Below are 13,974 nucleotides of genomic sequence, written 5' to 3' on the forward strand. Positions count from 1 at the left end.
ACAACCAACGATGCTTGTCAGACAGTACTCAGGCAAACGGTTCCATTTTTTGCCTGCTTTCATACAAAAGACGATACTGATTCGTTCTGCTGTAAACAACCAAAGTCTCTCGCTCTCTCTTCACTCATCTTCTTGAAATGAGACACCAGTTGGGGCTGGGTTTTATTTAGAAAAATCTGACCCCAGCCCCCACTTTCCCAGCTACACCAACCCACTCGAATGCTAGCCACCTCTTTCTGCCCTGTGTTCCCAGCTCTCCCCTTCATTGCCTCAGAGTCAACATTGACAGATGGAGCTGGGCCAGGAAAGTGACCTTGAATTAGTGACTTCAAAGCTTCCTTCTCTCTGTCTCAGCCAGGCAAAGCTACTACTTTGGCCCAGAGATCTAGTAGACTGGGCCTAAGGGGAGGCTGTTCTGGGGCCACCCCCAAAGTCTGAGACCTCATTCAGAGGCCTAACCTTGAACCAGAATGTCCTAGAGTGACCCATTATCCCTTTCATTCTGTTCCAATTCTCTTGCTCAAAACACAAGTAGAGGGACTTCCCTGGTGGCGCAGTGGTTAAGAATCCGCCTGCCAATGCAGGGGATGCGGGTTCGATCCCTGGTCTGGGAAGATCCCACATGCTATGGAGCAACTAAGCCCATGTGTCACAACTACTAAGCCTGTGCTCTAGAGTCTTCAAGCCACAGCTACTGAGCCCATATGCCACAACTACTGAAGCTCGTGCACCTAGAGCCCATGTTCCACAATAAGAGAAGCCACCACAATGAGAAGCCCACACACTGCAATGAAGAGTAGTCCCCGCTTGCTACAGCTAGAGAAAACCCGCATGCGGCAACGAAGACCCAACACAGCCAAAAAACAAAATAAGACAAAACATTAAAAAAAAAAAAAAACACAGCAGAGACCATGGAAGCCTCTGGTATTTGGCTTTCATGCCATCCTAGTGTTATCAGGCACCAGGGCCTCAGTGTCTATACCTATAAACTGGGAGGATGACTGCTCCCCCAGGCTCCTTTTGGCCCAAACAATCAGATTCTGTTATGTATGACAACTACCTATACTGCCACTTCTGAAATGGTCATAAAGAAATTGCTCTCCACCCCCAGGGGCTCATTTGTTTCTCTGTATGGTGGACCAAGGTGTCAGAGGCCTGGCAAGAGGCAATACTAGAGCCTCAGTGTGTTCCAGAGTCTGGCCTTCACCTGCAGAGGGATCAGGGTGGGAGCACATGGGTCCTTTGCAAGCACGGCAGCAGCCCAGGACAGTCAAGGCAAAATCTTCAGATTAAACTGCTCTCACAGCCCACATCCCAGGGCTCCAGCTCCATGCCAGCCTTCCTCATGCAGTATCTATTTGGTGAGGCAGCTGATATCAGCTCCATTGGCTCAGAGAGGTTAGGACACTTGCTCAAAGTCACACAGCTAGGAAGTAGCAGAACTCTAGTTCATACTCATATACCTGGCTAATAGTCCATCATTCTTTTAAGGAGAAAAAATAGGACCCAGAGCCCCTATTTATTGTACTTCTTTGGAATTTTTTGTGGTGATAACTGCTGGCCCTGTAAGCCACCTCAGAGAAAGGTGATATTTAAAGGAAAGGTGCTTATATCCTCCTTTGGGGTCAGCAGATTTGGAAACTCTCACCCTTACAGATTTTATTTATTTATTTATTTATTTATTTATAATTTTTGGCCACACACAGAATGTCGGATCTTAGTTCCCTGACCAGGGATTGAACCCACGCCCCCTGCATTGGAAGCACGGAGTCTTGACCACTGGCCTGCCAGGGAAGTCCCCTTACATATTTTAAATCAAACCTCAATTAGTTATTGAGTCTAGGTCATGTGCAAGTTCCCCGTGGAGGCACAGAAATGCATATCACTCAGTCTCTACCCTCTGGGAACCACAAATCACCACAAACCAGGCACAAGGGGAAAGTGTCCCAGGAGGAGTTTAGATGACACATTAGGCATCTGGCAAAGAGAAAATCACCTCTGATGGGGGAGACCCTGATGAGCTCAGGGCAGGAACATCCATCAAGTGTGTTCTCACGGATCTTTACGATGTGGAAGGAGGCTGACCATGCAGACACGAGTAGAGTGAGGGCCTTGCACTTCACCCAGGTGGACACACCAGGACATTAGTTTCATGCTATGTTTGTAGGCAGGGAGTAACATCTGGTAACATCTGGCACAGCAGTGAGGGGATGTCAGACAGTGGAGAATCAGGCCTGGGGAAGGGAGGCCAGGGTTCTTGAACCGGAGAAACTTGACACAGGGTCCTGGCAGGACCCTCAAGAAGGTGCAAGAGTGCAGAGGTGGTGTAGAGATGGCATATGCAGGAACTGCAGCTAGCTGGACGGGGGAGGAGTCACAGTGACTCAGACTTCCATCCCTGGGGCTGGGAGAATGGTGATGCCATTATTAGAAATCAGAAGATGGGAGGGAGGAAGGTTGAGGGGGAGGCGTTGATAGCAGAGCTATTTATGGTCATCTCTAAACTGATTTCCCTGCCAATAGTCAGTCTGTGCTCCCTCCCCCTCCTATCAGCCCTCCCCGACACTTCCAGCGCTGTCACCCTGAAGCACAGCCCTGAGCAGTCACTCCACAGCTCAGATAGTGAAGTAGCTCTCCACTGCCTGATACAATAAAATCTGAATAGCTTATAACATTTCATGGCCTTCACCTACCCCCCACAGTTACTATTCCCTCTCCACAAGAACCCTAAATTTAGCCATTCCCCTGAGTAGTCCTTGACTCTGAGCAGTTGCACTGTCCCTTCCTTCCATCAAGTGGGTTCTTTCCACTCCGCATTGCCAGACCCAGCTCATCCTTGAAGGCCAAGTACAAATTCACCTTCTCAAGCCTGCCCTGGGGGTGGGGATAAAGGGGGGGTATAGCATTCATTTACACTTGAATCATCATGAAAGGTAAACAGACCCCCCCCCAATAAAAGAACACAAACTACTACTCAGATTTTTTTTTGAATAAATTTATTTTATTTATTTATTTATTTTTGGCTGCATTGGGTCTTCGTTGCAGTGCGCGGGCTTCTCATTGCGGTGGCTTCTCTTGTTGTGGAGCATGGGCTCTAGGCGCGTGGGCTTCAGTAGTTGTGGCACGTGGGCTCAGTAGTTGTGGCTCGCAGGCTCTAGAGTGCAGCCTTAGTAGTTGTGGTGCATGGATTTAGTTGCTCTGCGGCATGTGGGTTTTTCCCGGGCCAGGGCTCGAATCATGTCCCCTGCATTGGCAGGCAGATTCTTAACCACTGCACCACCAGGGAAACCCTACTACTCTGATTTTAACTTTGTAAAACAAATCTATGGACAGTAACAGGTGGGGTCCAGAAACAAATTTGGAAGATTTTAAAACACTATTTAGGGAATTCCCTGGTGGTCCAGTGGTTACTACTCCACACTTCCACTGCAGGGGGCATGGGTTCAATCCCTGGTCAGGGAACCAAGATCCTACATGCATGGCCAAATAAATAAATAAAACTTCATTAAATTTTGTGAAATTTTCTCTTAGGTTGCATAAGTTAATTAATCCTCAAGATTCCTAATAAAACTAGACATCCAAAGTTAGAGGAAGGGGAAATGATTGAAAGGGATTAAAAAGAACTAGAAGCAACATTACCATCTTGGTAACAGATTCCCAGAATATAAAGCTTTCTCCCTGTTTGTGGAAGTCTTTTTTTTTTTTTTTTTTTAAGTTTTTTGGCTGCATGGCATAAGGGATCTTAGTTCCCGGACCAGGGATGGAACCCGCACCCCCTACAGTGGAAGGGCGGAGTCTTAACCTCTGGACCACCAGGAAAGTCCCGTGGAAGTCTTTTGTCGTGATTGTCTCATGCCTGGGCAAGTCACTTAACTTCTCTGAGCCTCAGTTTCTTCAACTGCAAATGGAGATAATAAAAATCCCTACTCCTAGCAGTTACTAGGATTAAATAAATTCATGCAGATAAGTTGCTTTGAATGGTGCCTGGCACACATAGGAGAAGCCCGGCCATAGTGTTAATGTTATCTGTTCATTCACATCCACTCCACACCAGTTTACTGAGCTCCTACGACATGACAGGTGTGACCCACAGATGGACAAGAGGGCACATTCTATTCCTGAGAGGACTGGAGTCCAGTGAGGGTATCCGGAAGATGGAGATATGAACAGATCATTTCAAAATATCGTTGCTGTGGCTGGATGGAGTGTTGGTTAGTACAATCTCTTTGGAAGGCAATTTAGTATCATCCATCCTATTATAAAGTGCACGTAACTCTTCATCTGGAAATTCCACTCTGAGAGACTGACAGCATAGAAATACTTACCAAATTGTACAGACACATAAGTGCAAGGTGTTCACTGCCGCACTGTTTGTAATAGGGAAAAATTGGGAATGACCTAAATGTCCATTGTCATTAAGAATGAGGTTAATATTTGCTGATATAGAAAATGCATTGGGGGACTTCCCTGGCGGTCCAGTGGTTAAGACTCTGCATGGTTAAGACTCAAATAAAAAAGAAAAAGAAAAATGCATTGTTATATATTAAGTGAAAATAGAAAGTTGCAGAGATATATCTTAATATACATACATACATATATATGAAAAATTAAAGGCACAGAAACCTAAGAGGGTATGGGAGTGGGGTATAGTGGGAGACTCAATTTCTACTTTATGCAATTCTGTGGGGGTTGAACATTATATAACAAAAGCATCTATTACTTTTGTAACCAGAAAAAGAACAATCAAGATATATATAGATATAGATAGGTAGATAGATTTTTTTTTTTGAAACAAACGGTCACAGTCGTTTATGTGCTGTGCAGAGTGTCCCCTGTCCCAGCACCATTCACTCTGGTGGCTTCTTTTAAATTGAGGCATTTCCTCTCGCGTTCTTTCCGTCTTTGGGGAAAACGAAGGGTTAAAGGGGCTGGGGGAGGGGAAGAGGAAGTGAGGTAAGGGAAAGAGGGGTGAGGCCCCCTCGGGTACCAGCTGCGGTGGGGCGCTGGCCACGCCCCGCAGCTCTGGCTCCCGCTGGAAGCAGCCGCCCCAGGTTCTCGAGAGGAGGCTGCTGGGCTGTTTTTATGGACTCAGAAGGACGAAAGATCAGAACTTAATGAATATAAAGTTAGGTGGAGGTTAGGACAAGATGCTGCGACCTAGAGCAACCGACGGTTCTCAAAGTGTGGTCCTCGGACCCTGGGGGAGGAGGGGCACCACGAGATCTAAATAATTTTCGTAATGCTAAGAAGTCACTTGCCTTTCTCACTGTGTTAACATTTGCCCAAATGGCGCAAAAGCAACGGTGGGGAAAACCGCTTACACCTTACCCTGAATCATGGCAGAGGCACCAAACTATACTAGTAGTGATTTTATTGCTCACCATCATGCACTCTCTTTTTTTTTTAAGTCTATTAATACGATGTACTAAATAAAGCAGTAGAAATTAATAATTTGATTAAATCGTAACTCTTGGGTATATATCTTTCTAATATCTTATGTAATAAAAATGGAAGTACATACAAAGCACTTGTGCTGCAGACCCTGGTAAGATGGTTGTCTCCTGGAAAAGCACTGAGGAAGAGCGGGAGTGCTTTATTTGAGCTGTGGGTTGAAGCAGCTGCTTTCTTCACAGAACAACATTTCAACTGAAAAGAACAACCGATGCAGAAGCCATTCGGACTCAAATATTTGGCAGATATTTTCTCAAAAATGAATGAAATGAGCCAGTCACTTCAAGGAAATAGCTTATAGTATCTGTTACCAATGATTTTTTTTTTATTGGAGCTTTCAAGGGAAAACTAAAATTTTGGAAACCTTGTATATACCCTGAGTTTGAGAGCTTCTCAATTCTTTTTTTTTTAATATTTATTTATGTATTTATTTGGCTGCGCTGGGTTGTGGCACCACGGGATTTTCATCGGCGTATGCGGCATCTTTAGTTGCGGCATGCGGACTCTTAGTTGCGGCATGCACTTGGGATCTAGTTCCCTGACCTGAGATCAAACCCTGGCCCCCTGCATTGGGAGCACGGAGTTTTAACCACTGGACCACCAGGGAAGTCCCAGCTTCCCAATTCTTCATGATGTTTCTAATGAGATTAATGGTCTACCAAATGTGATTCTTTTTCATATTGTTTAATGAAATGTGTCAACTTTTGGAAGATCTGCATAACTCAGCCAGTATTTTCTAAATGACCAATGCATGATGTTAAAAAGTTATGCATGGGTCACTACTGAGCCTGCGCGTCTGGAGCCTGTGCTCTGCAACGAGAGGTCATGACAGTGAGAGGCCCGTGCACCGCGATGAAGAGTGGCCCCTGCTCGCTGCAACTAGAGAAAGCCCTCACACAGAAACGAAGTCCCAACACAGCCAAATAAATAAATTTTTAAAAAGGGAAAAAAAAAAAAAAAAAAAAGTTATGCATGGGTAAGAGACCTATTCCAGAATGGATTTGAATATGAGGGGTTTGAATGTAACAGAGTAGGAAAGGCATATTGGTGTTGTTTCAGATTCCACATTGCAATTAACCTTTGAGAAAGTATCACTTGTACATTTTGTTATCGTAAGTGAATACCGTGGGTCAGGCCTCGCCCAGTCGGGAAATGGGGGTTGGGCAGTGGCCCAAGCTGGTATGCCCCCCTAAAAAATGGCCACTGGGGCCTCGACCCAGCTCAACCCATGCAGGTCAGGGAGCCCCGGGTGATGCACCGCACCGCCCCCATCCCAGGCCCAGACCATGGTGCAGGAATTCTGGTACATGGAGGAGTCCCAAGATGACCTGAGGTGGCCCCCTGGCCTGGAGCCCAGCTGCCCAGTCCTCCTGGAGCAGCTGCACCAGCTTGGAGTCCTTAACTGGAAGCTGAAAAATATCAGAATGATCCAGAATTAGACTACTCTTGGATGGGCATAATAAACATGCAAAAATAAATTTCCAAATTATAAAGAAAAGGTTAAGATGTTTTGCTGGGACCATTTGTACTAGGATGTAAAATTTGCTACATCTTGGATGGCAGTGGATACTTTGATGAAAGAGATAAAGAGGACTTCAGATTTTCATGGAGAAAGGAAACGTGATAACTCATCCTGCAGGAGTTTATCACTGCTTCACACTGGATGGAAAGAACTATGTGACAGCTGTGTGGATGTTTGTGGGAGAAACAGGGTGGACTGCAACCAGTCGGCTGACCATTTCCACGCTCAAGGACAGGACGTAAAATTTTGGGCATGAACAGCAAGGGGTGCTCCCTGGGGCCTAGCACACTCCTTGTAAAGATCCTAAACGTGATAACTGAGCAGAAAATCATTTGCTCTTTGCTTTTATATTATAGGCTTGAAGCTTGAAGGCTTGAAGGTTATCTCCTTTGCAAGATTATTTGATCAGAATGTTTTTTAATGGCAGACTTCCCTGGTGGCGCAGTGGTCAAGAGTACGCCTGTCAATGCAGGGGACATGGGTTCGAGCCCTGCTCCGGGAAGATCCCACATGCCGCGGAGCAATGAAGCCCCTGCACCACAACTACTGAGCCTGCACTCTAGAGCCCGTGAGCCACAACTACTGAGCCCACGTGCCCCAACTACTGAAGCTGTGCACCTAGAGCCCGTGCTCTGCAGCAAGAGAAGCCACCGCAGGGAGAAGCCCTCACACCGCAATGAAGAGTAGACCCGCTCGCCGCTAGAGAAAGCCCTCACGCAGCAATGAAGACCCAATGCAGCCAAAAATAAAAAAAAATAAAATTTTTAAAAAAGAAAGAAAAGCCTTATAAAATAAGCCATAGCTATTTAAACAAAGAATGTTTTTTAATAAAAGTCGCTATAAAACTGATTTTTACATGGAAACAGCTGTGGAAATGTGGACAAATCACAGTCATTTGCTCTAACTCAGTCAAGATCAGTGGTTCAGACACGTGTTCAATTTTAACCGGAATGAGAGTCTTATCTGCTGTGTGCTTTATCTGGACACGATTTTTAGGCTTTAAACCAGATATCAGTCAATGCCATGCCTGCCTTAGAAGAAAGTTGTGGCAGAGAAGTATATTTTGGTCTTTGTCCCCAGTTTCTGGCATAGAGCTCCTAAAACCCTTGGAATTTCCTGAGCGATACGAGTGGCCTTCTGCTATTCACAGGTAATCCTTTGTGAGCATCTCAGTTCCACTGGGACAGAAGCGCCTGTGCTCAGGACCCTTCTGGACCTCACTCTATGTACCTCCTTATCTGGCTGTTTATCTGTGGTCTTTATGTATCCTTTATAATAAATTGGTAAATGTAAACCAACATTTCCTGAGTTTTGTGAGCCGTTCTAGCAAATTATGGGACCCGAGGAAGGGGTCATGTAAATCCCCAATTTTTAGCCACTGAGTCAGAAGTACAATTGTCCCAGATTTGTGATAGGCATCAGTGTTGTGGGACTAAGCCCTTAATCTGTGGGATCTAATGCTACCTCCAGGTAGATAGTGTCAGAATTGAGTTAAACTCAATTCAGTCCTGCTGAATCGGTTGGTGTAGGAAAACAGACTAGAGGTGTAATTGTAGATAACATAACTAACTAGATACAGGATGCTTTTTTCTCCCAAAATTATACCTTGGACTAAGGAGTGCAGGGAGGGGAGAGCTCTCTATTAGGGGCACATTCTCAGTTGCTTATGCCACTTGCCGCTTTCCGTTCAAACTAAAGTAAATGCCTTGGGAATTCCCTGGCGGTCCAGTGGTTAGGACTCCATGCTCTTACTGCCGTGGGCCTGAGTTTGATCCCTGGTCGGGGAACTAAGATCCCACATGCTGCAGCGCAGCCAAATAATAATAATAATAATAATAAAACACCTTAATTAAAAAAAAAAAAGGCACTCTGGTCCCCTTCCTGTTGCAGTGAAATCTCAAGTTCCACAGACTCCTGCTGGCTCGTCTAACCCTGTACTTGTTTTTCTCATTTCTTATTCTTTTTTTTTTAATGAAATGATCTAATTATCATTATTATTTTTTTTGGCTGCGTTGGGTCTTTGTTGCTGCATGCGGACTTTCTCTAGTTGCGCGGCTAGAGGGGGCTACTCTTCGTAGCGGTGCGAGGACTTATTGCGGTGGCTTCTCTTGTTGTAACGCGCGGGCTCTAGGCACATGGGCTTCAGTAGTTGTGGCTCATGGGCTCTAGAGCGCAGGCTCAACAGTTGTGATGCGTGGGCTTAGTTGCTCTGCGGCATGTGAGAGCTTCTCAGACCTGGGCTCGAACCCGTGTCCCCTGTGTCAGCAGGCGGATTCTCAACCATTGCGCCACCAGGGAAGTCCTCATCTCTTATTCTTTTAAAATTCATGCTTAAGTCCTGTGGGAGAGAATAGTTGTAAACAGCTTTAATTAAATTGTACTTATAAAAAACTATTTTCTTCTACTCCACTTTATGCTTTTGGTATTGTTGATCTTTAAAAATTAAATGGTCTTTGATAATGGGGGGGGAAAGAGAATAGTCCTAACATCTGAAAAAGCTATTAAAATATTCCTCATTTTTCTTTTTCCAGCTACACATCAATCTGAGGCTGGATTTTCTTCATATACCTCAACCAAAACAATATACAGCAGCAGACTAAATGCTGAAGTGGATGTGAGAATCCAGCTGCTTCTGGTAAGTCAGATATGAAGAGAGTTGCAAAAATGTAAACAAAGCAACTCTTCTCATTAACTCTTTTATTTTGGAAAATCTTATTTTTAAATTAATATATAAACATGTTTCAAATTTTCTGTCTTAACTTTTAATTCGGTAAATAGGGTTTTGTATAACCTATATAAACAAGAGCTCTTTTGAGTCCTCAACAACTTCTCAGAGTGTAAAGAGGTCCTAAAGCCAAAAAGTTGGAGAATTATCCTAGAGGAAGGCACTAGGAGCTCAACAAAAATGGGGGCCACATTATCCCACACAAGAAATCTAACATTTATACAATAATGCTATATAATGTATAGTCTGTATTAAATTGTCCCAAGATGTCCCAATAATTCCTTTAAATTTGGGAAGGGGGGATTTCCCTGGTGGCACAGTGGTTAAGAATCTGTCTGCTAATGCAGGGGACACGGGTTCGACCCCTGGTCCGGGAAGATCTCACATGCCGTGGGGCAACTAAGCCCGTGCAGCACAACTACTGAGCCTGCGCTCTAGAGCCCGCGAGCCACAACTACTGAGCCCACGTGCCACAACTACTGAAGCCCGCGTGCCCTAGAGCCCATGCTTCACAACAAGAAGCCACTGCAATGAGAAGCCCGGGCTTTCTCTAGTTGTGGGGGGCTCGCTGCAACTAGAGGAAGCCCGCGCACAGCAACGAAGACTCAACGCAGCCAAAAATGAATAAAATAAAAAAAAAAAAAGAAAACCAGGAATTAAAAAAAAAAAATTAGGGGAAGGGGGTCTGGGATCTAGAATCAAGGCTCAGGCATAGCATTTGGTTGTCATGTCTCATTAGCTTTTTTTTTTAATTAATTAATTTATTTTTATTTGGCTGCATTGGGTCTTGGTTGCAGCATGCAGGACCTTCGTTGCGGCATGTGGAATCTTTCATTGCGGCGCGCAGGCTCAGTAGTTGCCACACGGGCTTAGTTGCCCTGCGCAATATGGGATCTTAGTTCCCCGACCAGGGATCAAACCTGTGTCCCCTGCATTGGAAGACAGATTCTTAACCACTGGACCACCAGGGAGGTCCTCCCTTTTTTAGTTTTCTACTGGATCAATGCAGACTTCTTTATTCTCCCTTATGCCCTTCACTGGTTTAGAAATTATACATTCTATTTCTGCTCGTTTAGAAATTAAATTCTTAACTTGACTATACAGAGTTTAAAATTCATCATTGTTTTTATCTTTCTTAGAAATATGAGAAACTTAGATGACTTCTGTCCAATTTCTCCTCTCCTATCTTCCATGTTATTATTCCATCATACTTTAGTTCTACTGGGTCTTCTGAGCCCCCTCATTTTTTTTCAAATAGGTTTATCCACATGTTTTCCTGTTTCCTAGCTGAGCAACGTGTCTTACTTCCCACTCCTATGTGCTGAATTCAGTTTCCTGTTAACTGAAGGGCATCATTGAATAGGTCTTTGAACAAAGATCTGTGAGTAATTAACTATCTCTGTCTCAAATTGTTCAATTTTATCCTCATTTTGTAAGCTTTTTGCTGAAGTATAATATATACATATGTGTATACAGAAAGTACATAAGTTATTAGTGTACAACTTATTTTTATATAAATTTATTTATTATTTATTTATTTTTGGCTGTGTTGAGTCTTCGTTGCTGCATGCGGGCTTTCTCTTAACTGTGGCAAACAGGGGCTGCGCTTCGTTGTGGTGCGCAGGCTTCTCACTGCAGTGGCGTCTCTTGTTGCGGAGCATGGGCTCTAGGCAGGCGGGCTTCAGTAGCTGTGGCTCACGGGCCCTAGAGTGCAGGCTCAGTAGTTGTGGCACACGGGTTTAGTTGCCCTGCGGCATGTGGGATCTTCCTGGACCAGGGCTCGAACCCGTGTCCCCTGCATTGGCGGGCGGATTCTTAACCACTGCGCCACCAGGGAAGTCCCTAGTGTACGACTTATGAATGTTGATGAAATCACTACCCAGATCAGGAAATGTAACATCACCAGGACCCCCAAGACCCTCCTTAAACCACCTCCTAGGCACTATGTTTCCCAACTTCCCTTTGCTATCTTAACTTCTATTAAAATTGACTGGTTTTGCCTATTTTTGTTTTCCTGTAAATGGAATCATATAGTATGTACTCTGTCGTGTCTTACTTCTTCTCAACACTGCATTTCTAAAATTCACCCAGGGACTTCCCTGGTGGTACAGTGACTAAGAATCCGCCTGCCAATGCAGGGGACATGGGTTCGAGCCCTGGTCCAGGAAGATCCCACATGCCGCAGAGCAGCTAAGCCCGTGTGCCCCAAATACTGAGCCTATGCTCTAGAGCCCGCGAGCCACAACTACTGAGCCTGTGAGCCACAATTACTGAAGCCTGTGTACCTAGAGCCCGTGCTTCCCAGCAAAGAGAAGCCGCCTCAATGAGAAGCCCGTGCACCACAGCGGAGAGTAGCCCCCGCTTACTGCAGCTAGAGAAAGGCCATGCGCAGCAACGAAGACCCAATGCAGCCAAAAATAAATAAAATAAATAAATATATTTTTTAAAAATAAAATCAAGTTTTCAAAAATAAAAATAAAATTAATCCAGGGACTTTGCTGGTGGTCCAGTGGTTAAGAATCCTTCTTCCAATGCAGGGGACATGGGTTCGATCACTGGTCAGGGAACTAAGATCCCACATGCTGCAGGGCAACTAAGCCCTCGCACTCTAGAGCCGGCGCACCACAACTAGAGAGCCCGAGTGCCACAACTACTGAGCCCACGCACTCTGGAGCCCATGCACCACAACTAGAGAGGAGCCCGTGCACTGCAAAAAAGATCCCGCGTGCTGCAACTAAGACCCGATGCAGCCAAATAAATAAATTAGTTAACTAAAAATAAACATATATTTTTTTAAATTAAAAAAATCATCTATGTTTTTGCATGTAGCTGTAATTTATTAATTCTTCTGCCATATAAAACTCTATGTTATGAATATGCCACAATTTATGCATCCATTCTACTATTGACAGACATTTGGGTTGTTTCCAGTTTGGGGTTATTATTAACGATGCTTCTATGAAGGTTCTGACACTTGTCTTTTGCTGCACATATGTATGAAATTCTGTTGGATGATACTTAGGAGTGAATTACTGGGTCATAGGCTACATACTTAAGCATTCAGCTTTAACAGACACTGGCAAACAATTTTCTGAGTGTCTGTATTCTTCCAGCAATGTATGAGAGCTTCCGTTTCTTTACATCTTTGCTAACAGTTGGCATTGTCATTCTTTTCAGTTTTAGTCATTCTTGTGGGTGTATAGTGGTTCTCATGGTGGTTTGTTTGTTGTTGTTGTTGTTGTTGCTGTTTGTTTTGTTTTTGCGGTACACGGGCCTCTCACTGTTGTGGCCTCTCCCGTTGCGGAGCACAGGCTCCGGACGCGCAGGCTCAGCGGCCATGGCTCACGGGCCCAGGTGCTCCGCGGCATGTGGGATCCTCCCGGACCGGCTTATGAACCCATGTCCCCTGCATCGGCAGGCGGACTCTCAACCACTGCACCACCAGGGAAGCCCCTCATGGTGGTTTTAAATTGCCTTTCCCGTGGTCTCTCAGGCGCAATTGGTCAGTGCATTAAACTGATAAATAGCATTTCCCTGGAGACTAAAGAAATTGAGCTCCTTTTCGTATATTTATTGCCCATTTTAATATTCTCTTTTCTGAAGTGCCTGCTTCAAGTTTTTGCTTATTCTTTCCATTGGATTGTCTGCCAGTTTGTGATTTGTAGGAGTTCAATATACATTCTGATGTGAGTCCCTTTTTTGGGTATATGTATTGCAAAAGTTTGGTTTTTTTCCATTCAGTGGCTTGCCTTCTCATTCATTTAAAATGTATTTGGAGGGCTTCCCTGGTGGCGCAGTGTTTGAGAGTCCGCCTGCCGATGCAGGGGACATGGGTTTGTGCCCCGGTCCGGGAGGATCCCACATACCGCGCAGCGCCTGGGCCCGTGAGCCATGGCCGCTGAGCCTGCGTGTCCAGAGCCTGTGCTCCACAACGGGAGAGGCCACAGCAGTGAGAGACCCGCGTACACACACACACACAAAAAAAAAAAATGTATTTTGATGCACAGAAATTCTTAATTTTAATTTAGTCCAACTTATTGACCTTTTATGTTTATGTCTTATTTCCTGTTTGATAAATCTTTTCTTAACCCTATAGTGTCTTCTGGAAGTTTTATTGTTTTATCTTTCACTTTTTTAAAAAGATTTGTTTATTTATTTATTTGGCTGTGTTGGGTCTTAGTTGCGGCAGATGGACTCCTTAGTTGTGGCATTTGAACTCATAGTTGTGGCATGCATGTGAGATCTAGTTCCCTGACCAGGGATTGAACCCGGGCCC

General features: G+C 44.7%; 1 pseudogene; it reads left to right on the forward strand.

Moving 5' to 3' along the window:
* The first annotated feature begins 6,737 nt into the window (after positions 1 to 6,737).
* The window catches only part of LOC136118527 (acireductone dioxygenase pseudogene), a 59,510-nt pseudogene continuing 52,273 nt past the window's right edge, over positions 6,738 to 13,974 (forward strand).

The sequence above is a fragment of the Phocoena phocoena genome, chromosome 2 (genome assembly GCF_963924675.1).
Source record: "Phocoena phocoena chromosome 2, mPhoPho1.1, whole genome shotgun sequence".
Lineage (NCBI taxonomy): Eukaryota > Metazoa > Chordata > Mammalia > Artiodactyla > Phocoenidae > Phocoena > Phocoena phocoena.